General features: G+C 45.6%; 1 long non-coding RNA gene and 1 pseudogene across 2 annotated transcripts; both read right to left on the bottom strand.

Annotated features, from left to right (window-relative positions):
• Positions 1-817: 817 nt before the first annotated feature.
• Positions 818-24055, bottom strand: part of LOC127924948 (protein eyes shut homolog) — a 167370-nt pseudogene continuing 144132 nt past the window's right edge.
• LOC127924947 (uncharacterized) lies at positions 21530-22998 on the bottom strand. Of its 2 annotated transcripts, XR_008119396.1 has the most exons (4): positions 22757-22998; positions 22523-22568; positions 21726-21864; positions 21530-21678 (listed from the first exon to the last, which is right to left on the bottom strand). It is a non-coding gene; the product is annotated as an uncharacterized LOC127924947 (long non-coding RNA). The 2 variants fall into 2 exon arrangements; XR_008119395.1 differs by lacking the exon at positions 22523-22568.

Here is a 24055-nt window from a genome sequence, read left to right on the forward strand (position 1 = left end):
TGGCTGGGGCTGGGTAACTGGGGCTCGGTGGCTGGGGCTGGGTGACTGGGGCTGGGTGACTGGGGCTGGGTGACTGGGGCTGGGTAACTGGGGCTGGGTGACTGGGGCTGGGGTGACTAGGGCTGGGTGACTGGGGCTGGGTGACTGGGGCTGGGTGGTGGCTGGGGCTGGGTAACTGGGGCTGGGTAGATGGGGCTGTGTGACTAGGGCTGGGTGACTGGGGCTGGGTGACTGGGGCTAGGTGGCTGGGGCTGGGTAACTGGGGCTGGGGTGACTGGGGCTGGGTAACTGGGGCTGGGTAAATGGGGTGGGTATGGGGCTGGGTATATGGGGCTGGGTAACTGGGGTAACTGGGGCTGGGTATACTGGGGCTGGGGTGGCTGGGGCTGGGTAGATGGGGCTGTGTGACTGGGGCTGGGGCTGGGGTGACTGGGGCTGGGTATATGGGGCTGGGGGTATGGGGTGGGTAACTGGGGCGGGCTGGGTATATGGGGCTGGGGCGGGTATATGGGGCTGGGTATATTCTGGGTGGGTACGGGCTGGGTATATGGGGCCTGGGGCTGGGTATATGGGGCTGGGTAACTGGGGATAGGTATATGAGGCTTTGTGGCTGGGGCTAGGTATATGGGGATAGGTGGCTGGGGCTGGGTATATGGGGCTGGGTGACTGGGGCTGGGTAACTGGGGCTGGGTAACTGGGGCTGGTATATGAGGCTGGGGGACTGGGGCTGGGGCTAGGTATGGGGGGCTGGGGGTAGGTATGGGACGTGGCTAGGTGGCTGGGGCTGGGTAGATGGGGCTGGGTGTGACTACTGGGGCTAGGTGGCTGGGGCTGGGTAGATGGGGCTGTGTGACTGGGGCTGGGTGACTGGGGCTGGGTACTGGGGCTGGGGTATACTGGGGGGGTAATGTGGGGCTGGGGGAATATGGGGCTGGGTATATGGGGCTATGTATATGCGGCTAGGTGGCTGGGGATAAATGGCTGGGGATAAGTGGCTGGGGCAGGGTAGATGGGGCTGGGTGGCTGGGGCTGGGTGAATGAGGCTGGCTGGCTGGGGCTGGGTATATGGGGCTGGGAGGCTGGGGGCTGGGTGGCTGGGGCTGGTGGCTGGGGCTGGGTGGCTGGGGCTGGGGCTGGGTAAATGGGGCTGGGGGGTGACTGGGGCTGGGGCTGGGTGAATGGGGCTGGGTAAATGGGGCTGGGTAAATTGGGGCTGGGTAAGATGGGGCTGGGTGAATGGGGCTGGGTGAATGGGGCTGGGTTGATGGGGCTGGGGCTGAATGGGGCTGGGTGGGTAAATGGGGCTGGGTGAATGGGGCTGGGTAAATGGGGCTGGGTATATTAGCACATTTTATGGTAAGTGTGTATTTGCGTAATTAGCATTTTTGTGAGTTTGATATTCAGATTATTTCTAAAAGGCAAATATCGCAGGAATAGCTTGATGAGTTTTGAGAGCAGTGTGATAATTTTTAAACATGACACAACGCTTTAACCACTAGGCTACCTGCTGGTTACTGGCCCAACGCTCTAACCACTAGGCTACCTGCTGGTTACTGGCCCAACGCTCTAACCACTAGGCTACCTGCTGGTTACTGGCCCAACGCTCTAACCACTAGGCTACCTTCTGGTTACTGGCCCAACGCTCTAACCACTAGGCTACCTGCTGGTTACTGGCCCAACGCTCTATCCACTAGGCTACATGCTGGTTACTGGCCCAACGCTCTAACCACTAGGCTACCTGCTGGTTACTGGCCCAACGCTAACCACTAGGCTACCTGCTGGTTACTGGCCCAACGTGATCCACTAACCACTAGGCTACCTGCTGGTTACTGGCCCAACGCTAACCACCAGGCTACCTGCTGGTTACTGGCCTAACTGGGGCTAACCACTAGGCTACCTGCTGGTTACTGGCCCAACACTCTAACCACTAGGCTACCTGCTGGTTACTAGTCCAACACTCAAACCACTAGGCTACCTGCTGGTTACTGGCCCAACGCTCTAACCACTAGGCTACCTAGGCTGGGTTACTGGCCAAACGCTCTAACCACTAGGCTACCTGCTGGTTACTGGCCCAACGCTCTAACCACTAGGCTACATGCTGGTTACTGGCCAAACGCTCTAACCACTAGGCTACCTGCCGTCCCAATGTGGTTGATACATTTGGAGAATAAACTTGACCTCCATATCTTGTTTTTGTGTGTTTCTTTATGTACTATACTGTGAAAGAGAGGATTTCAACAGTGTGTGGGCAGAGATCTGAACCGACAGAAAAGAATGCGAGGCCACGTCAACTAATGGACAACGGATCACAGTTCATAAAGCTTCTGTCACTCCCAATATTCTACATGTGTTTCCCGGTATGTTTCATGTCTCCTGAGAGAGCTGCTTGTTACATTTGACATGACGGACATATTGTATCGACGTGTGTGGCAACGCAATAACCTCATATAATACACCTTTTGACCAATCATATGTTGACAATGTTATGAACAAAAGACAAATATGGTGAAAGCCAAATATCTGTTTTTGACAATGACTTTAAAGCACATTTCTTTAGAGAAATACCACAGCTTCCATCATGTATCACTTTGGTCATCTATGATCCTTAACCCACACTGGTCATTTGATGTAGGAGTCATCATTTCTGTTGGAGATGGAATACATAGAAGCCTGGATTAATCGCCAGCCAGCCAGAGAAGGAAAAACAACATTCTGCCTTGGGGATTTGACTGTGTGTGTGTGTGTGTGTGTGTGTGTGTGTGTGTGTGTGTGTGTGTGTGTGTGTGTGTGTGTGTGTGTGTGTGTGTGTGTGTGTGTGTGTGTGTGTGTGTGTGTGTGTGTGTGTGTGTGTGTGTGTGTGTGGTGAGATTTCTTTGATTGTATTAAGTCTGAAATGTATCATCCATTATTCAAATTAGGACTCAGCATTGATGAATAATGTATGATCTCTCAGTGGTTAGGTTACAGAACTCAGATGGTCTCTCAGTGGTTAGGTTACAGAACTCAGATGGTGTCTCAGTGGTTAGGTTACAGAACTCAGATGGTCTCTCAGTGGTTAGGTTACAGAACTCATCAGATGGTCTCTCAGTGGTTAGGCTACAGAACTCAGATGGTCTCTCAGTGGTTAGGTTACAGAACTCATCAGATGGTCTCTCAGTGGTTAGATTACAGAACTCATCAGATGGTCTCTCAGTGGTTAGAGTACAGAACTTATCAGATGGTCTCTCAGTGGTTAGAGTACAGAACTCATCAGATGGTCTCTCAGTGGTTAGGTTACAGAACTCATCAGATGGTCTCTCAGTGGTTAGGTTACAGAACTCAGATGGTCTCTCAGTGGTTAGGTTACAGAACTCAGATGGTCTTTCAGTGGTTAGGCTACAGAACTCAGATGGTCTCTCAGTGGTTAGGTTACAGAACTCAGATGGTCTCTCAGTGGTTAGGTTACAGAACTCAGATGGTCTCTCAGTGGTTAGGTTACAGAACTCAGATGGTCTTTCAGTGGTTAGGCTACAGAACTCAGATGGTCTCTCAGTGGTTAGGTTACAGAACTCAGATGGTCTTTCAGTGGTTAGGCTACAGAACTCAGATGGTCTCTCAGTGGTTAGGTTACAGAACTCAGATGGTCTCTCAGTGGTTAGGTTACAGAACTCATCAGATGGTCTCTCAGTGGTTAGGTTACAGAACTCATCAGATGGTCTCTCAGTGGTTAGGTTACAGAACTCAGATGGTCTCTCAGTGGTTAGATTACAGAACTCATCAGATGGTCTCTCAGTGGTTAGGTTACAGAACTCATCAGATGGTCTCTCAGTGGTTAGGTTACAGAACTCATCAGATGGTCTCTCAGTGGTTAGGTTACAGAACTCATCAGATGGTCTCTCAGTGGTTAGGTTACAGAACTCATCAGATGGTCTCTCAGTGGTTAGGTTACAGAACTCAGATGGTCTCTCAGTGGTTAGGTTACAGAACTCATCAGATGGTCTCTCAGTGGTTAGGTTACAGAACTCATCAGATGGTCTCTCAGTGGTTAGATTACAGAACTCAGATGGTCTCTCAGTGGTTAGGTTACAGAACTCATCAGATGGTCTCTCAGTGGTTAGGTTACAGAACTCATCAGATGGTCTCTCAGTGGTTAGATTACAGAACTCAGATGGTCTCTCAGTGGTTAGGTTACAGAACTCAGATGGTCTCTCAGTGGTTAGGTTACAGAACTCAGATGGTCTCTCAGTGGTTAGGTTACAGAACTCATCAGATGGTCTCTCAGTGGTTAGGTTACAGAACTCAGATGGTCTCTCAGTGGTTAGGTTACAGAACTCAGATGGTCTCTCAGTGGTTAGATTACAGAACTAATCAGATGGTCTCTCAGTGGTTAGAGTACAGAACTCATCAGATGGTCTCTCAGTGGTTAGATTACAGAACTCATCAGATGGTCTCTCAGTGGTTAGGTTACAGAACTAATCAGATGGTCTCTCAGTGGTTAGGTTACAGAACTCATCAGATGGTCTCTCAGTGGTTAGGCTACAGAACTCAGATGGTCTCTCGTGGTTAGGTTACATAACTTATAACTCAGATGGTCTTTCACCTTAGGCTACTGATGGTCTCTCAGTGGTTAGGTTACAGAACTCATAACATGGTCTCTCAGTGGTTAGGCTACAGAACTCAGATGGTATCTCAGTGGTTAGGTTACAGAACTCATCAGATGGTCTCTCAGTGGTTAGGTTACAGAACTCATCAGATGGTCTCTCAGTGGTTAGGTTACAGAACTCAGATGGTCTCTCAGTGGTTAGGTTACAGAACTCATCAGATGGTCTCTCCGTGGTTAGGTTACATAACTCAGATGGTCTCTCAGTGGTTAGGTTACAGAACTCATCAGATGGTCTCTCCGTGGTTAGGTTACAGAACTCAGATGGTCTCTCAGTGGTTAGGTTACAGAACTCATCAGATGGTCTCTCAGTGGTTAGGTTACAGAACTCATCAGATGGTCTCTCCGTGGTTAGGTTACAGAACTCATCAGATGGTGACCACTGCAGTGCCCCGGGTGCTTGCCCTGGTCAAAAGTAGTACACTACATAGGGAATAGGGTACATGTGCCATGGTCAAAAGTAGTGGACCCTATAGGGAACAGGGTGCCATTTGGGATGCAGACATTACCATCAGATGGAATAACTCCAGTCTCATAACGCTCCTTATTAGTCACAGTGGTGGTGACCCACTGGAACAGTACCTGTCAGAAAGCAAGTGAGCTAAAACAACTGTGATGCACAAGGTATGAGTAGGGGTGGGGTGAGAGAGAAGGGGAGAGAGGGGAGAGACAGACAGAGAGGGAGGGAGAGAGATAAATAAGAGAGAGAGAGAGAGAGAGAGAGAGAGAGAGAGAGAGAGAGAGAGAGAGAGAGAGAGAGAGAGAGAGGAGAGAGATTTTTTAGATGTGTTAGCTGGGGCCTATCTCTAGAGTGGTTATTAGTGGTTATTAAACGTGTTTGTGACATGTGGGCTGATGATTCTCGCTATAGGGCTGTAGTGGTGTGTGTCTCACCATCGTAGCAGAAGCCGTGAAGGCAGGGGTTGGAGCTGCACTCGTCCATGTTGATCTCACAGCTGGGGCCTGTGAAGCCACGTCGACAGCGACAGCGGAAACCCAGAGGGAAATGGACCTGATCAGGTTCCTCTACACACTCAGCACCGTTCTCACAGGGGTTGTTGGCCTCACAGGGGAGGAACTCACAGTTCCTACCTATAGTAGGAGGTAGTGGGAGCAGGGCCCAGCAACCAGCAGGGGTGGGGGGAGAGACACACAAAGTCAGACATAGAACTAACAGTTCCTACTTCTAGTATTGCAGGAAGAGCAGAGCCCAAGAATGAATAGGCAAACAGGACGAGTGAGAAACATTTTCAGATGGACATCAGTTCTTCCGACATACTGTAGGATGAGCAGCGGACAACAACAAATAGGCAGATGGAGAGAGAAGATCAGGCAGGTCACCTGTCATACAAGCCACTATTCGACGTCCATCCAGGTCTGAGGACGTTGGGAGATGATATGGAAACCGACCACTAGGGGCAACATTGAGCTCCTTCAAATAGGCATTGGTTTTGCTTGGGCATTGTGGATGGGGATGGTTCCAAAGGTTAAATGTTTGAATCCAGTGATGGAAAGTCCAGCGATACTGGCCTTTATCAATGGTAAGCATCTGCCTGTTTCTAAAGGTAGAATGTTTAAATCCAGTGATAGAAAGTTAGTTTTGATATTTAAGCCAATCCCAAACCTGAACCCGACCTTAACCATTCTGAGTTCATGTCTAATCTTAAGAATCCAGAGTTAATTTAAAAAATATAGAAATATTTTGATGTTTGGAACAACTTCTAAATTTGACGTTTTTAGAAATATGGATGAACGTCTAATTCTGACGCGAGACTGTGATAGCTAGTTGGAGAAACCGGTGTCAGACGAGAAGGTAGAGCAGCGGCCAGCAACAAACAGGCAGACAGAGAGAAACAGTGTCAGCAACAAACAGAGAAACAGGTCAGTGCAGCGGCCAGCAACAAACAGGCAGACAGAGAGAAACAAACAGGTCAGACAAAGAAGGTAGAGCAGCAACCAGCAACAAACAGGCAGACAGAGAGAAACAGTGTCAGACAGAGAAGGTAGAGCAGCGGCCAGCAACAAACAGGCAGACAGAGAGAAACAGTGTCAGACAGAGAAGGCAGAGCAGCGGCCAGCAACAAACAGGTAGACAGAGAGAAACAAACAGGTCAGACAAAGAAGGTAGAGCAGCAACCAGCAACAAACAGGCAGACAGAGAGAAACAGTGTCAGACAGAGAAGGTAGAGCAGCAACCAGCAACAAACAGGTAGACAGACAGAAACAGTGTCAGAACGAGAAGGTAGAGCAGCAACCAGCAACAAACAGGCAGACAGCAACAAACAGGTAGAGAAACAGTGTCAGACAGAGAAGGTAGAGCAGCAACCAGCCACAGGCAGACAAACAGGCAGACAGAGAGAAACAGCAACCAGACAAACAGGCAGAGAAACAGTAGAGCAGCGGCCAGCAACAAACAGGCAGACAGAGAGAAACAGTGTCAGACAGAGAAGGTAGAGCAGCGGCCAGCAACAAACAGGCAGACAGAGAGAAACAGTGTCAGACGAGAAGGTAGAGCAGCGGCCAGCAACAAACAGGCAGACAGAGAGAAACAGTGTCAGACAGAGAACGTAGAGCAGCAACCAGCAACAAACAGGCAGACAGAGAACGTAGAGCAGCAACCAGCAACAAACAGGCAGACAGAGAAGCTAGAGCAGCAACCAGCAACAAACAGGCAGACAGAGAAGGTAGAGCAGCAACCAGCAACAAACAGGCAGACAGAGAAGGTAGAGCAGCAACCAGCAACAAACAGGCAGACAGAGAGAAACAGTGTCAGACAGAGAAGGTAGAGCAGCAACCAGCAACAAACAGGCAGACAGAGAGAAACAGTGTCAGACAGAGAAGGTAGAGCAGCAACCAGCAACAAACAGGTAGACAGAGAAGGTAGAGCAGCAACCAGCAACAAACAGGCAGACAGAGAGAAACAGTGTCAGACAGAGAAGGTAGAGCAGCGGCCAGCAACAAACAGGCAGACAGAGAGAAACAGTGTCAGACAGAGAAGGTAGAGCAGCGGCCAGCAACAAACAGGCAGACAGAGAGAAACAGTGTCAGACAGAGAAGGTAGAGCAGCAACCAGCAACAAACAGGCAGACAGAGAACGTAGAGCAGCAACCAGCAACAAACAGGCAGACAGAGAGAAACAGTGTCAGACAGAAGGTAGAGCAGCAACCAGCAACAAACAGGTAGACAGAGAACGTAGAGCAGCAACCAGCAACAAACAGGCAGACAGAGAGAGCAAACAGCAACAAACAGTCAGACAGAGAAGGTAGAGCAGCGGCCAGCAACAAACAGGTAGACAGAGAGAAACAGTGTCAGACAGAGAAGGTAGAGCAGCAACCAGCAACAAACAGGTAGACAGAGAACGTAGAGCAGCAACCAGCAACAAACAGGTAGACAGAGAGAAACAGTGTCAGACGGACATAGACGTTCATTGTTGTACACAATTGCTCCCTGGTGCATAAAATAAAGACATTCTCAAACGTATTTCAGCTCATCTGTGTAATAAATTATATTTGATCTCAAATCTTTGAATGAAATGAAAAATACATAACTGAACAGGGATTGGGGAATGACTATGAAAAACTGTATGTCCCTGGTTGACACCACTGACTGTCTGCTTTATGATGGTGCCAATATACTGGATAATATGGGGAGCTAATACATTTACTGCTAATTAGTCAATCATTAACATTTCATTTGTACCAATGCTTAGTAACGTCTCAAACTCCCTCTGGTGTGACGACAGATCTCAAATGCTGAAGGTTTCTGATCTTATGAATGCTATATCTGAAATAAAAACGTAAATAAAAATCGTATAATTACCTATATAATGCAAAAAAATACTTTTTGGAGAATAATGGAAGTATTTCTTAGGAGAAAATATGTAAATGACCTAATAAACTGAAACGGTAAAAAAAAACATTTTTTATTGTGAAATCCAGTTTAGCACTAAGGATGCATCTCAAACAACACCCTATTCCTTATGTAGTACACTACTGTTGCTTCCCTATGAAGTAGTACACTATATATGGAATAGGGTTCCATTTGGTATGAACATCTTGGAGTCACTTTCAAAACTCCTTGTTCACAACAATAAAACAGACTATATTGACAGAATCATGCACCTCTTCAGTCACGTGAATAGTAGCAACACTATGCTCGTGACTGTTTTCTCAGAGGGAAAGTTTAGTTTTTATCATGTAATCAAGGAAAGTTACATTTCTATCACGAGAGCAAATGATAGACATTTACAAGAAGACGCACACATCACTTCTACAAAGTAGAATAACAAGCCAGAAAACTCCACTCAGGCCTAAAATAATAGCTAGCTGGAAGAACCAGCATGCCAAAAGCTCAGTATCAAAACACGTTTTGATGAAAGCGCACTCTTGGAAAACAATTTAAATAAGAAAACATATGAACAAGGCAAAGTGTTTTCAACAAAGACAGTTAAAAAACATGACAGAGCCAAGCAATGAACAGTGTGACTAAATGAGAACACGGAAATGGCACCCTATTCCTTATTTAGTGCACTACTTTGGACCAGGGACCATAGGTAGTGCACTAAATAGGTAATATGGTGCCATTTGGGACACAGTAGAGGTTTTTGGGAAGAGCATCATTTCCATGCAAGCTTGACATATCAAAACAAGTAGTTATCTTTCCTACCTCTGATAATTTCTGCAAGATGATTTTTTTTTTTTTTTTAAAGGCAGGGAAAAGTACATGATTACAAAACTGGAACAGCATGAAGAAAAGATATTTAAAGATCTACCATGGCACTGAACTCAGTAGGTCTCAGTTTTCAAACTTGGTGAAAGCATAGAACATGTCATTAGAGGGTTGAAAAATGTGTTGAGCTATTCACAGAGATCCTATAAAATGTGTAATTCTATAGAGCCATCTACCATGGCACTGAACTCCGTCTTCAACCCTGGTGAAAGCATAGAACATGTCACGACCAGTACTAGCTACAGTATATAAAACATATTTTCAAAAGAAACACAGGATATGTCACCAAGCAGAGGAGTGGGGTCACGACCAGGGTCAGCCATTCTCAACGGGTTAACCCTTGTGGGAGTTGGCCCATATATGGATAGAAATATGAAACAAATATGCATAAGCATGGTAGCAAATGAAAGGAAACAGTTTGGAGATTATGGGAAAATGATTAGACCATAGATGAAGACACAACAGTTCACCTGAAACAAGATTGTATCCAAACATTACACTGTTGATTTTATGTGCATTTTACATTTACTGTACTTTTCTCCACATTTGTTGATAATAAAATCTGAACGTGTCCAGAACAGAATTGGTTGTAATCCTGTTGTAATGATGTCGTTATCAACCAGTTTTGCCCCCCGGCTTGTGTTCATGCTTCTGATTCTACTGCAGGATCAGGACAGACTGAGAGGTCAGTGACCAGTAATTCATCATAGTACAGTATGCTGAGGAGGCAAAGCTGTGGGCTATCAGTGTTATGAAACCTTAGCCTGGACCCAGATCTCTTTGGGCTGTATAGCCAACTCCGATGGGAGTGTCGACCATAGCATTTGTAGGGCCCAGTGTAGGGCCCAGTTGTGTACAATGACCCCCTCTCCTATATACAACTCCCAATAACACAGCCAGTGTTTCAGGACCAGACAAGGCAGAGATTGTAGCTGCACACTGGTCACAATTCTGACTCTTGCCCTTTACCACTGTAGCTCCAAAAGGACCAAATCAAAGCAAAGTTGATTTGTCCCATGAGCCGAATACAACACACAGTGAAATGCTTACTTACAAGCCCTTAACCAAAAATGCAGTTTTAAGAAAAAAAAAAGTTTAAATAAGGAAGAGATAAGAATAACAAATAATTAAAGAGCAGCAGTAAATAACAATAGCGGGGCGAAACACTAGGGGTACCGGTACAGAGTCAATGTGGAGGCAATATACAGGGTATTACGGTACAGAGTCAATGTGGAGGCTATATACAGGGTATTACGGTACAGAGTCAATGTGGAGGCTATATACAGGGTACCGGTACAGAGTCAATGTGGAGGCTATATACAGGGGGTACCGGTACAGAGTCAATGTGGAGGCTATATACACCGGTACAGGGTGGAGGCTATATACAGGGTATTACGGTACAGAGTCAATGTGGAGGCTATATATACAGAGTCAATGTAGGCTATATACAGGGGGGCCGGTACAGAGTCAATGTGGAGGCTATATACAGAGTCAATGTGGGGTACACCGGTACAGAGTCAATGTGGAGGCTATATACAGGGGGTGGAGGCCAGTACAGAGTCAAGTGGAGGCTATATACAATGTGGAGGCTATATACAGAGTCAATGGGGGTACCGGTACAGAGTCAATGTGGAGGCAATATATACCGGTACAGAGTCAATGTGGAGGCTATATACAGGGGGTACCGGTACAGAGTCAATGTATCCACAGAGGCTATATACAGGGGGTACCGGTACAGAGTCAATGTGGAGGCTATATACAGGGGGTGCCGGTACAGAGTCAATGTGGAGGCTATATACAGGGGGGGGGTACAGAGTCAATGTGGAGGTACAGAGTCAATGTGGAGGCTATATACAGGGGTGTACAGAGTCAATGTGGAGGTACAGGGGTGCCGGTACAGAGTCAATGTGGAGGCTATATACAGGGGGTACCGGTACAGAGTCAATGTGGAGGCAATATACAGGGGGTACCGGTACAGAGTCAATGTGGAGGCAATATACAGGGGTACCGGTACAGAGTCAATGTGGAGGCTATATACAGGGGGAGTCAGAGTCAATGTGGAGGCAATATACAGGGGGTACCGGTACAGAGTCAATGTGGAGGCTATATACAGGGGGTGCCGGTACAGAGTCAATGTGGAGGCAATATACAGGGGGTACCGGTACAGAGTCAATGTGGAGGCTATAGTCAGGGGGTACCGGTACAGAGTCAATGTGGAGGCTATATACAGGGGGTACCGGTACAGAGTCAATGTGGAGGCTATATACAGAGTCAATGTGGAGGCTATATACAGGGGGTGCCGGTACAGAGTCAATGTGGAGGCTATATACAGGGGGTGCCGGTACAGAGTCAATGTGGAGGCTATATACAGGGGGTACCGGTACAGAGTCAATGTGGAGGCTATATACAGGGGTACAGAGTCCGGCTATATACAGAGTCAATGTGGAGGCTATATACAGGGGGTACCGGTACAGAGTCAATGTGGAGGCAATATACCGGCAGAGTCAGGGGTACCGGTACAGAGTCAATGTGGAGGCTATATACAGGGGGGGGGTACCGGTACAGAGTCAATGTGGAGGCAATATACAGGGGGTACCGGTACAGAGTCAATGTGGAGGCTATATACAGGGGGTACCGGTTCAGAGTCAATGTGGAGGCTATAAACAGGGGGTACCGGTACAGAGTCAATGTGGAGGCTATATACAGAGTCAATGTGGAGGCTATATACAGGGGGTACCGGTACAGAGTCAATGTGGAGGCTATATACAGGGGGTACCGGTACAGAGTCAATGTGGAGGCTATATACAGGGGGTGCCGGTACAGAGTCAATGTGGAGGCTACCGGTACAGAGTATACAGGGGTACCGGTACAGAGTCAATGTGGAGGCAATATACAGGGGTACCGGTACAGAGTCAATGTGGAGGCTATATACACCGGTTCAGAGTCAATGTGGAGGCTATAAACAGGGGGTACCGGTACAGAGTCAATGTGGAGGCTATATACAGGGGTGCCGGTACAGAGTCAATGTGGAGGCTATATACAGAGTCAGAGTCAATGTGGAGGCTATATACAGGGGGTGCCGGTATAGAGTCAGAGTCAATGTACAGGAGGCTATATACAGGGGGTAGGCTATATACAGGGTATTACGGTACAGAGTCAATGTGGAGGCTATATATACAGAGTCATGTGGGGCTATATACCGGTACAGAGTCAATGTGGAGGCTATATATATACAGAGTCAATGTGGAGGCTATATACAGGGTATTACGGTACAGAGTCAATGTGGAGGCTATATACAGGGGGTACCGGTACAGAGTCAATGTGGAGGCTATATACAGGGGGCGCCGGTACAGAGTCAATGTGGAGGCTATATACAGGGGGTGCCGGTACAGAGTCAATGTGGAGGCTCTATACAGGGGGTGCCGGTACAGAGTCAATGTGGAGGCTATATACAGGGGGTGCCGGTACAGAGTCAATGTGGAGGCTATATACAGGGGGTACCGGTACAGAGTCAATGTGGCGGCTATATACAGGGGGTGCCGAATTGCAAAAATCGCTGAAGTTGGAGACTTATCTCCCTCACCAACTTCAAACATCAGCTAGCTGAGCAGCTAACCGATCGCTGCAGCTGTACATAATCTATTGGTAAATAGCACACCCATTTTCACCTACCTCATCCCCACAGTTTTTATTTATTTACTTTTCTGCTCTTTTGCACACCAATATCTCTACCTGTACATGATCATCTGATCATTTATCACTCCAGTGTTAATCTGCAATATTGTAATTATTCGCCTACCTCGTCATGCCTTTTGCACACATTGTATATAGACTCCCCTTTTTTCTCTGTGTTACTGACTTGTTAATTGTTTACTCCATGTGTAACTCTGTGTTGTCTGTTCACACTGCTATGCTTTATCTTGGCCAGGTCGCAGTTGCAAATGAGAACCTGTTCTCAACTAGCCTACCTGGTTAAATAAAGGTGAAATAAAAATTTAAAAAAATAAATAAATAAAAAACTGTCGGTTACTGGCCCAACGCTCTAACCACTAGGCTACCTGCCGTGTTCCTTTTGTCCAGGTGTGAAAGGGCAGTGTGGAGTGCCATAGAGATTGCATCATTGGTATGCATATTGGAGTGGGTCTAGGGTTTCTGGGATAATGGCATTGATGTGAGCCATGACCAGCCTTCCAAAGCATTTCATGGCTACAGACGTGAGTGCTACGGGTCGGTAGTCATTTAGGCAGGTTACCTTAGCGTTCTTGGGCACAGGGACCAAGTAAACGTTCCCACTCTGGTGCCGACACCCCACTGAGAGTTCCTGCTCCTTAATCACAGCCACCACACAAATGGTAATCAAAACTGGATGAGGCCAACTTGGATGTCTGTTAGATTTCCATAATAGTAGCAAACTACTCAAGTCAATGTAGTACGCATCAAGTTTTCAATGTCACATGCACAAGTACAAGGAAATGCCTTTCTTGCAAGCTTTTATCCCAACAATGCAGTTAATCGATATCAATGTAGTACGCATCAAGTAAGGTCCAACAAAAACACAGGAAATACGAAGAACATGAGAAAGTAGATATGCTGTATACATGGTCAATTCCAATACCACAGTTACAATTCTAACTAGACAAGTCAGTTAAGAACAAATTCTTATTTACAATGACGGCCTCCACCGGCCAAACTCTCCCTGACGACACTGGGCCAATTGCGCGCCGCCCTATGTGCAGGGATACTGGAGGTAGATATGTACAGTACCAGTCAAAAGTTTGGACACACCTACGTTTTTTGTTTTGTTTACTATTTCTACATTGTAGAATAATAGTGAAGACATCAAAACTATGAAGTAACACATATGGAATCATATAGTTACCAAAAAAGTGTTAAACAAATATAATTTAGAACAAATATATTTTAGATTGCAGATCCTTCAAAGTAGCCACCCTTTGCCTTGAAGTCAGCTTTGCACACTTTCGGCATTCTCTCAACCAGCTTCATGAGGAATGCTTTTCCAATAGTCTTGAAGGAGTTCCCACATATGCTGAGCACTTGTTGGCTGATTTTCCTTCACTCTGCGGTCCAACTCATCCTAAACCATCTCAATTGGGTTGAGGTTGGGTGATTGTGGAGGTCAGGTCATCTGATGCAGCACTCCTGCATGCAGCACACAAAGAAACTGCAGTTGGAACCAAAAATCTCAAATTTGGACTCATCAGAACAAAGAACAGATTTTCACCGGTCTAATGTCCATTGCTCTTTTATTATTTGAGCTGTTCTTGCCATAATTTGAGCTGTTATTACCAAATAGGGATATCTTCTGTATACCATCCCTACCTTGTCACAACACAACTGATTGGCTCACATTCCTCAAATACATTTTTAACAAGGCGCACCTGGTTATTGAAAGGCATTCTAGGTGACTACCTCATGAAGCTGGCTGAGAGAATGCCAAGCGTGTGCAAAGCTGTCATCAAGGGTGTTTAATTTGAAGAATCTAAAATCTAAAATATATTTTGATTTGTTTAACACTTTTTTGGTTGCTACATGATTCCATATATGTTATTTCATAGTTTTCACTATTATTCTACAATGTTGAAAATAGTACAAATAAAGAAAAAACTTAGAATGAGTAGGTGTGTCCAAACTTTTGACTTGGGGTAACGTGACTGGGCATCAGGATATATGATAAAAGTAGCAGCAGCATATATGATGATTGAATGTGAGTGTGCGTGTTATATGTGTGTGAGCAAATAAAATTAGTGTAGTGTCAGTGTGCGTGAGTGAGTGTGTAGCGTGTTGTCCACAGGAGACATGGCAATAAAATATTGCCTTTTGTCAAGATTGAAACTGTCTTTTTCCATACACACACACAACTGTTGCTATGGCACCACCACCTACACTACATGGCCAGAGGTAAGTAGACAGCCCGTCAAATGAGTGGATTCAGCTATTTCAGCCACACGCGTTGCTGACAGGTGTATAGAATCGAGCACACAGCCATGCAATCTCTATAGACAAACATTGGCAGTAGAATGGCCTTACTGAAGAGCTCAGTGACTTTCAACGTGTCACCATTATAGGATACCTCTTTTCAAACAAGTCAGTTCGTCAATTTCTGCCCTGCTAGAGCTGTCCCTGGCAACTGTAAGTGCTGTTATTGTGAAGTGGCAAAACAGCTCTGGAAACATCTAGGAGCAACAACGGCTCAGCCACGGTGGAAACGTCTATGAGAAGTGGAAACATCTAGGAGTAACAACGGCTCAGCCACGAAGTGGAAACATCTAGGAGCAACAACGGCTCAGCCACGAAGTGGAAACATCTAGGAGCAACAACGGCTCAGCCATGAGAAGTGGAAACATCTAGGAGCAACAAGTGGCATCTAGGAGCAACAACGGCTCGGCCGTGAAGTGGAAACATCTAGGAGCAACAACGGCTCAGCCATGAAGTGAAGTGGAAACATCTAGGAGCAACAATGGCTAACAACGGCTCAGCCGTGAAGTGGAAACATCTAGGAGCAACAACGGCTCGGCCGTGAAGTGGAAACATCTAGGAGCAACGGCTCAGCCACGAAGTGGAAACATCTAGGAGCAACAACGGCTCAGCCAAGTGGAAACATCTAGGAGCAACAATGGCTCAGCCGTGAAGTGGAAACATCTAGGAGCAACAACGGCTCAGCCACGAAGTGGAAACGTCTAGGAGCAACAACGGCTCAGCCGTGAAGTGGAAACATCTAGAGAGCAACAACGAAACATCTCGGCTCAGCCGTGAAGTGGAAACATCTAGGAGCATCTAGGAGCAACAATGGCTCAGCCGTGAAGTGGAAACATCTAGAGAGCAACAAGTGGAAACTCTAGGAGCCGTGAAGTGGAAACATCTAGGAGCAACAACGGCTCAGCCGTGAAGTGGAAACATCTAGGAGCAACAATGGAAACATCTCAACGGCCAGCCGTGAAGTGGAAACATCTAGGAGCAACAATGGCTCAGCCATGAAGTGGAAACATCTAGGGGCAACAACGGCTCAGCCATGAAGTGGAAACATCTAGGAGCAACAACGGCTCAGCCGTGAAGTGGAAACATCTAGGAGCAACAATGGCTCAGCCATGAAGTGGAAACATCTAGGAGCAACAATGGCTCAGCCGTGAAGTGGAAACATCTAGGAGCAACAACGGCTCAGCCGTGAAGTGGAAACATCTAGGAGCAACAACAATGGAAACATCTAGGAGCAACAACGGCTCAGCCGTGAAGTGGAAACATCTAGGAGCAACAATGGCTCAGCCATGAAGTGGAAACATCTAGGAGCAACAATGGCTCAGCCACGAAGTGGAAACATCTAGGAGCAACAATGGCTCAGCCACGAAGTGGAAACATCTAGGAGCAACAACGGCTCGGCCGTGAAGTGGAAACATCTAGGAGCAACAACGGCTCAGCCACGAAGTGGAAACATCTAGGAGCAACAACGGCTGGCCGTGAAGTGGAAACATCTAGGAGCAACAACGGCTCAGCTGTGAAGTGGAAACATCTAGGAGCAACAACGACTCGGCCGTGAAGTGGAAACATCTAGGAGCAACAACGGCTCAGCCAAGTGGAAACATCTAGGAGCAACAACGGCTCGGCCGTGAAGTGGAAACATCTAAGAGCAACAATGTATCTGTAACCTTCTATAACATGTCATTTACATCAAAAATAAATAGTGAAATTCTCCTTTAAGCATTGCTGTGGACATAGAACATCCAGCTTTTCTATTAAAATGTGATTTTGAGACCAAACAAAACGGAATTTGGTGAAAACTTCAACAGATTTTATAGGGCACTAGTTGTCTAAGGCTATACAGCACTAAGACACAACACATTAGTAGAGACCAAGGCTATACAGCACTAAGACACAACACATTAGTAGAGACCAAGGCAGCACTAAGACAGCACTAAGACACAACACATTAGTAGAGACCAAGGCTATACAGAACTAAGACACAACACATTAGTAGAGACCAAGGCTATTCAGCACTAAGACACAACACATTAGTGAGGACCAAGGCTATACAGCACTAAGACACAACACATTAGTAGAGACCAAGGCTATACAGAACTAAGACACAACACATTAGTAGAGACCAAGGCTATTAAGACACAACACAGCACTACAGAACTAAGACACAACACATTAGTAGAGACCAAGGCTATACAGCACTAAGACAGACAACATTAGTAGAGACCAAGGCTACACAGCACTAAGACACAACACATTAGTAGAGACCAAGGCTATACAGAACTAAGACACAACACATTAGTAGAGACCAAGGCTATACAGCATTAAGACACAACACATTAGTAGAGACCAAGGCTATACAGAACTAAGACACAACACATTAGTAGAGACCAAGGCTATACAGCACTAAGACAGACAACATTAGTAGAGACCAAGGCTGTACAGCACTAAGACACAACACTTTAGTGGGGACCAAGGCTATACAGCACTAAGACACAACACTGTAGTGGGGACCAAGGCTATACAGCACTAAGACACAACACTTTAGTGGGGACCAAGGCTATACAGAACTAAGACACAACACTGTAGTGGGGACCAAGGCTATACAGCACTAAGACACAACACTGTAGTGGGGACCAAGGCTATTCAGCACTAAGACACAACACTTTAGTGGGGACCAAGGCTATACAGAACTAAGACACAACACTGTAGTGGGGACCAAGGCTATACAGCACTAAGACACAACACTGTAGTGGGGACCAAGGCTATACAGAACTAAGACACAACACTTTAGTGGGGACCAAGGCTATACAGCACTAAGACACAACACTTTAGTGGAGACCAAGGCTATACAGCACTAAGACACAACACAGTGGGGACAACATTAGTAGAGACCAAGTGGGGGCTATACAGAACTAAGACACAACACATTAGTAGAGACCAAGGCTATTCAGCACTAAGACACAACACATTAGTGAGGACCAAGGCTATACAGCACTAAGACAGACAACATTAGTAGAGACCAAGGCTATACAGAACTAAGACACAACACATTAGTAGAGACCAAGGCTATTCAGCACTAATACACAACACATTAGTGGGGACCAAGGCTATACAGCATTAAGACACAACACTGTAGTGGGGACCAAGGCTATACAGCACTAAGACACAACACATTAGTGGGGACCAAGGCTATACAGCACTAAGACACAACACTGTAGTGGGGACCAAGGCTATACAGCACTAAGACACAACACTGTAGTGGGGACCAAGGCTATTCAGAACTAAGACACAACACTTTAGTGGGGACCAAGGCTATACAGCACTAAGACACAACACTGTAGTGGGGACCAAGGCTATACAGAACTAAGACACAACACATTAGTAGAGACCAAGGCTATACAGCACTAAGACACAACACTTTAGTGGGGACCAAGGCTATACAGCACTAAGACAGACAACATTAGTAGAGACCAAGGCTACACAGCACTAAGACACAACACATTAGTAGAGACAAAGGCTATTCAGCACTAAGACACAACACATTAGTAGAGACCAAGGCTATACAGCACTAAGACACAACACTTTAGTGGGGACCAAGGCTACACAGCACTAAGACACAACACATTAGTAGAGACCAAGGCTATACAGCACTAAGACACAACACTTTAGTGCGGACCAAGGCTATGAGAAATAGATACACCATCTGGAGGATTAGCAATGGGTTTCATCTTCTTTGTCGAGCATCGCCACAACCAGAGAATGAAGCCTTACTAATGTTGCTGAAGACTGCAGCAGAATGAGTTCAGGCAGGTGAGAGAGGGACGCTCAGGGAGGTTAATTAACTTTGGTGATCGTCCCCATTCCCTCAGTGTGCATTACCTTTCAAATGGAGACACATGCACACAGTGACACGCACGCAGGAACACACACACACACACACACACACACACACACACACACACACACACACACACACACACACACACACACACACACACACACACACACACACACACACACACACACACACACACACACACACACATACACAACACACCCTCTCAGTGTTCATTACCTTTGAATGGAGCCACACACTGACAGTGGTAATTGCCAGGCTGGTCAATGCAAGTGGCTCCGTTCTTGCAGGGAGAAGAGGCACACTCGTCAATGTCGAACTCACACCCAGCGCCTTTGATACAAACAACAACATAAACAAATAAATAAGTCATGTTTTTAGGGGTCAGTGAGACTAGTAGCAGGCCTATGTCCCAAATGGCACCCTATTCCATATATAGTGCACTACTTTTGACCAGAGGCATATGGGTCCAAAAGCAGTGCACTATGAAGGGATCAAGGTGCCATTTGGGATGCAAACCAGGACAGTTAATAATCTCTTCGGTTGGACACAGGAAACAGGATCTAATGAGCCCATGGAGCAGTAACTAACTGTGTATCTTCTGTCTTCACTCCTCATCAGTTAGTCAGAGAACACAACAATGGGTTGCATCCCAAATGGTATCCTATTCCTTATACGGCGCACTACCAGGGTCCAGCACTATGTAGGGAACAGGGTGCCGTTTGGGACGCTGTGGACGTGTGATGTGCTTTGTCCAGACTACAGGCATGTAAACATCCCTTTACTCACTCCTCTCCCCTGGGGTTGGCAGATCTATTTCATTAAGGTGTTTCACCCATAGGAATCTATTTCCATTGTTCCCCCGCTGCCTAGCAACACTGGAGTTCAAAACATACGACTGTAGTTGCCAGTGTACCTAAGCAGCACGTTGTTGAAGAGGTACACTGGAAAACAATCCAACTCCACAGACATCTTTGTCTGTAGATGATACTGCCCACGGACACAAACTTCTGTGTGAAGGATTTTCTTGGTGAAAACTGGAAGCATCTACCAGTGAGACTATGGTAAAGCATGAATATGGCTATGCAGATTAGAGTGAATAGAGCCTACTATAGTTTGCTAAAATAAAGCTACAGGATTCAAATTCAGTAGGTTATATTGTCAATGCTTGTTTAGTTCAGTATGCATTCATTCATTAAAATTCAGTAGGTTATATTGTCAATGCTTGTTTAGTTCAGTATGCATTAATTCATTAAAATTCAGTAGGTTATATTGTCAATGCTTGTTTAGTTCAGTATGCATTAATTCATTAAAATTCAGTAGGTTATATTGTCAATGCTTGTTTAGTTCAGTATGCATTAATTCATTAAAATTCAGTAGGTTATATTGTCAATGCTTGTTTAGTTCAGTATGCATTAATTCATTAAAATTCAGTAGGTTATATTGTCAATGCTTGTTTAGTTCAGTATGCATTAATTCATTAAAATTCAGTAAGTTAGATGCACTGACCAGTGAAGCCGGGTAGACAGACACATTCATAGCCATTGGCCAGGTCCAAACACGTGCTATTGTGTCTGCATGGCCCTGACAGACACTCATCAATGTTGATTTCACAGTAGTCACCTGTAGGGAAAGACAATGAAAGAGGAAGGAACAGTTTCATGAAAACTCCCATTCCTACCAATTATAAACCAAGTGTTAAAAAGAATCCCCTTTGCAAGTGAAATCTTAAAAGCCTTCGAGCTATCCACCTTCTGAACTAAAAATAAAAGAGAGAAACTCGGTTCAAGATGGGTTACTAAAATATGGATCCCTCGATTTGCATATATTCATCTAGTTAACTCAGACAATTTCCTAACAATTCAGATTGAAATTAACTGAGAAATAATAGAGAGACCTCTCGTCTGACATTAGATAAATTATCCCTTATGTTTTCAATATGACCTTACATGACCCAGCACGGTCCCAAATGGCACCCTATTCCCTTATAGTGCACTACTTTTGACCAGAGCAGTGATAAGCTAACCGGGGCTCTGGTCAAACATAATGCACAATAAGGGAATAGGGTGCCATTTGGGACACAACCCAGTGTATTGAACATAATGAACATTGACATAGTTATAATGGTTGTACACCTCTCGTACAGGACAGCATTAATTTACATGCATATAGGAATATTAGCATAGCTAATTACACAGTGGATTGCTATAGGCTGTCAAGTTATATTGTTTTAATTGACTTTGCTTGACTTCACTTCGTAAAACAGACCTCAACAAAGATGTAGGTGGTGTTTCTGTTATTGAACTGCTACGTGATCACAACCTGGTGTCAGTGGTGTTTCTGTTATTGAACTGCTACGTGATCACAACTGGTGTCAGTGGTGTTTCTGTTATTGAACTGCTACGTGATCACAACCTGGTGTCAGTGGTGTTTCTGTTATTGAACTGCTACGTGATCACAACTGGTGTCAGTGGTGTTTCTGTTATTGAACTGCTATGTGATCACAACCTGGTGTCAGTGGTGTTTCTGTTATTGAACTGCTACGTGATCACAACTGGTGTCAGTGGTGTTTCTGTTATTGAACTGCTACGTGATCACAACCTGGTGTCAGTGGTGTTTCTGTTATTGAACTGCTACGTGATCACAACTGGTGTCAGTGGTGTTTCTGTTATTGAACTGCTACGTGATCACAACCTGGTGTCAGTGGTGTTTCTGTTATTGAACTGCTACGTGATCACAACCTGGGGTCAGTGGTGTTTATGTTATTGAACTGCTACGTGATCACAACCTGGTGTCAGTGGTGTTTCTGTTATTGAACTGCTACGTGATCACAACCTGGTGTCAGTGGTGTTTCTGTTATTGAACTGCTACGTGATCACAACCTGGTGTCAGTGGTGTTTCTGTTATTGAACTGCTACGTGATCACAACCTGGTGTCAGTGGTGTTTCTGTTATTGAACTGCTACGTGATCACAACCTGGTGTCAGTGGTGTTTCTGTTATTGAACTGCTACGTGATCACAACCTGGTGTCAGTGGTGTTTCTGTTATTGAACTGCTACGTGATCACAACCTGGTGTCAGTGGTGTTTCTGTTATTGAACTGCTATGTGATCACAACCTGGTGTCAGTGGTGTTTCTGTTATTGAACTGCTACGTGATCACAACCTGGTGTCAGTGGTGTTTCTGTTATTGAACTGCTACGTGATCACAACCTGGTGTCAGTGGTGTTTCTGTTATTGAACTGCTACGTGATCACAACCTGGTGTCAGTGGTGTTTCTGTTATTGAACTGCTACGTGATCACAACCTGGTGTCAGTGGTGTTTCTGTTATTGAACTGCTACGTGATCACAACTGGTGTCAGTGGTGTTTCTGTTATTGAACTGCTACGTGATCACAACCTGGTGTCAGTGGTGTTTCTGTTATTGAACTGCTACGTGATCACAACCTGGTGTCAGTGGTGTTTCTGTTATTGAACTGCTACGTGATCACAACCTGGTGTCAGTGGTGTTTCTGTTATTGAACTGCTACGTGATCACAACCTGGTGTCAGTGGTGTTTCTGTTATTGAACTGCTACGTGATCACAACTGGTGTCAGTGGTGTTTCTGTTATTGAACTGCTACGTGATCACAACCTGGTGTCAGTGGTGTTTCTGTTATTGAACTGCTACGTGATCACAACTGGTGTCAGTGGTGTTTCTGTTATTGAACTGCTACGTGATCACAACCTGGTGTCAGTGGTGTTTCTGTTATTGAACTGCTACGTGATCACAACTGGTGTCAGTGGTGTTTCTGTTATTGAACTGCTACGTGATCACAACTGGTGTTGTGTTCCCACAATAAGTTGGGTGAATTTTGGCCCATTCCTCCTGACAGAGCTGGTCTAACCGAGTCAGGTGTGTAGGCCTCCTTGCTCGGCACACGCAGTTTCAGTTCTGCCCCCAAATCTTCGATAGGATTGAGGTCAGGGCTTTGTGATGGCCACTCCAATACCTTGACGTTGTTGTCCTGAAGACATTTTGCCACAACTTTGGAAGTACGCTTGGGGTCATTGTCCATTTGGAAGACCCATTTGTGACCAAGCTTTAACTGATGTCTTGAGATGTTGCTTCAATATATCCACATAATGTTCCTGCCTTATGATGCCATCTATTTTCTGAAGTGCACCAGTCCCTCCTGCAGAAAAGCACCCCCACAACCTGATGCTGCCATCCCCGTGCTTCACGGTTGGGATGGTGTTCTTCAGCTTGCAAGCCCCCCACTTGTTCCCCCAAACATAACGATGGTCATTATGGCCAAACAGTTCTATTTTCGTTTCATCAGACCAGAGAAAATTTTTCTCCAAAAAGTACAATCTTTGTCCCCATGTGCAGTTGCAAACCGCAGTCTGGCTTTTCTTAATGGCGGTTTTGGAGCAGTGGCTCTTTCCTTGCTGAGCGGCCTTTCAGGTTATGTCGATATAGGACTCTTTTATTGTGGACATACATACTTTTGTACCTGTTTCCTACAGCATCTTCACAAGGTCCTTTGCTGTTGTTCTGTGATTGATTTGGACTTTTCGCAGCAAAGTACATTCATCTCTAGGAGACAGAATGTATCTGAGCGGTATGATGGCTGCGTGGTCCCATGGTGTTTATACTTGCGTAGTATCGTTTGTACAGATGAACGTGGTACCTTCAGGTGTTTGGAAATTGCTCCCGAGGATGAACTAGACTTGTGGAGGTCTACAATCTTTTCTGAGGTCTTGGCTGATTTCTTTTGATTTTCCCATGATGTCAAGCAAAGAGGCACTGAGTTTGAAGGTAGGCCATGAAATACATCCATAGATACACCTCTAATAG

This window comes from Oncorhynchus keta, unplaced genomic scaffold (assembly GCF_023373465.1).
Source record: "Oncorhynchus keta strain PuntledgeMale-10-30-2019 unplaced genomic scaffold, Oket_V2 Un_contig_4789_pilon_pilon, whole genome shotgun sequence".
NCBI classification, from domain to species: domain Eukaryota; kingdom Metazoa; phylum Chordata; class Actinopteri; order Salmoniformes; family Salmonidae; genus Oncorhynchus; species Oncorhynchus keta.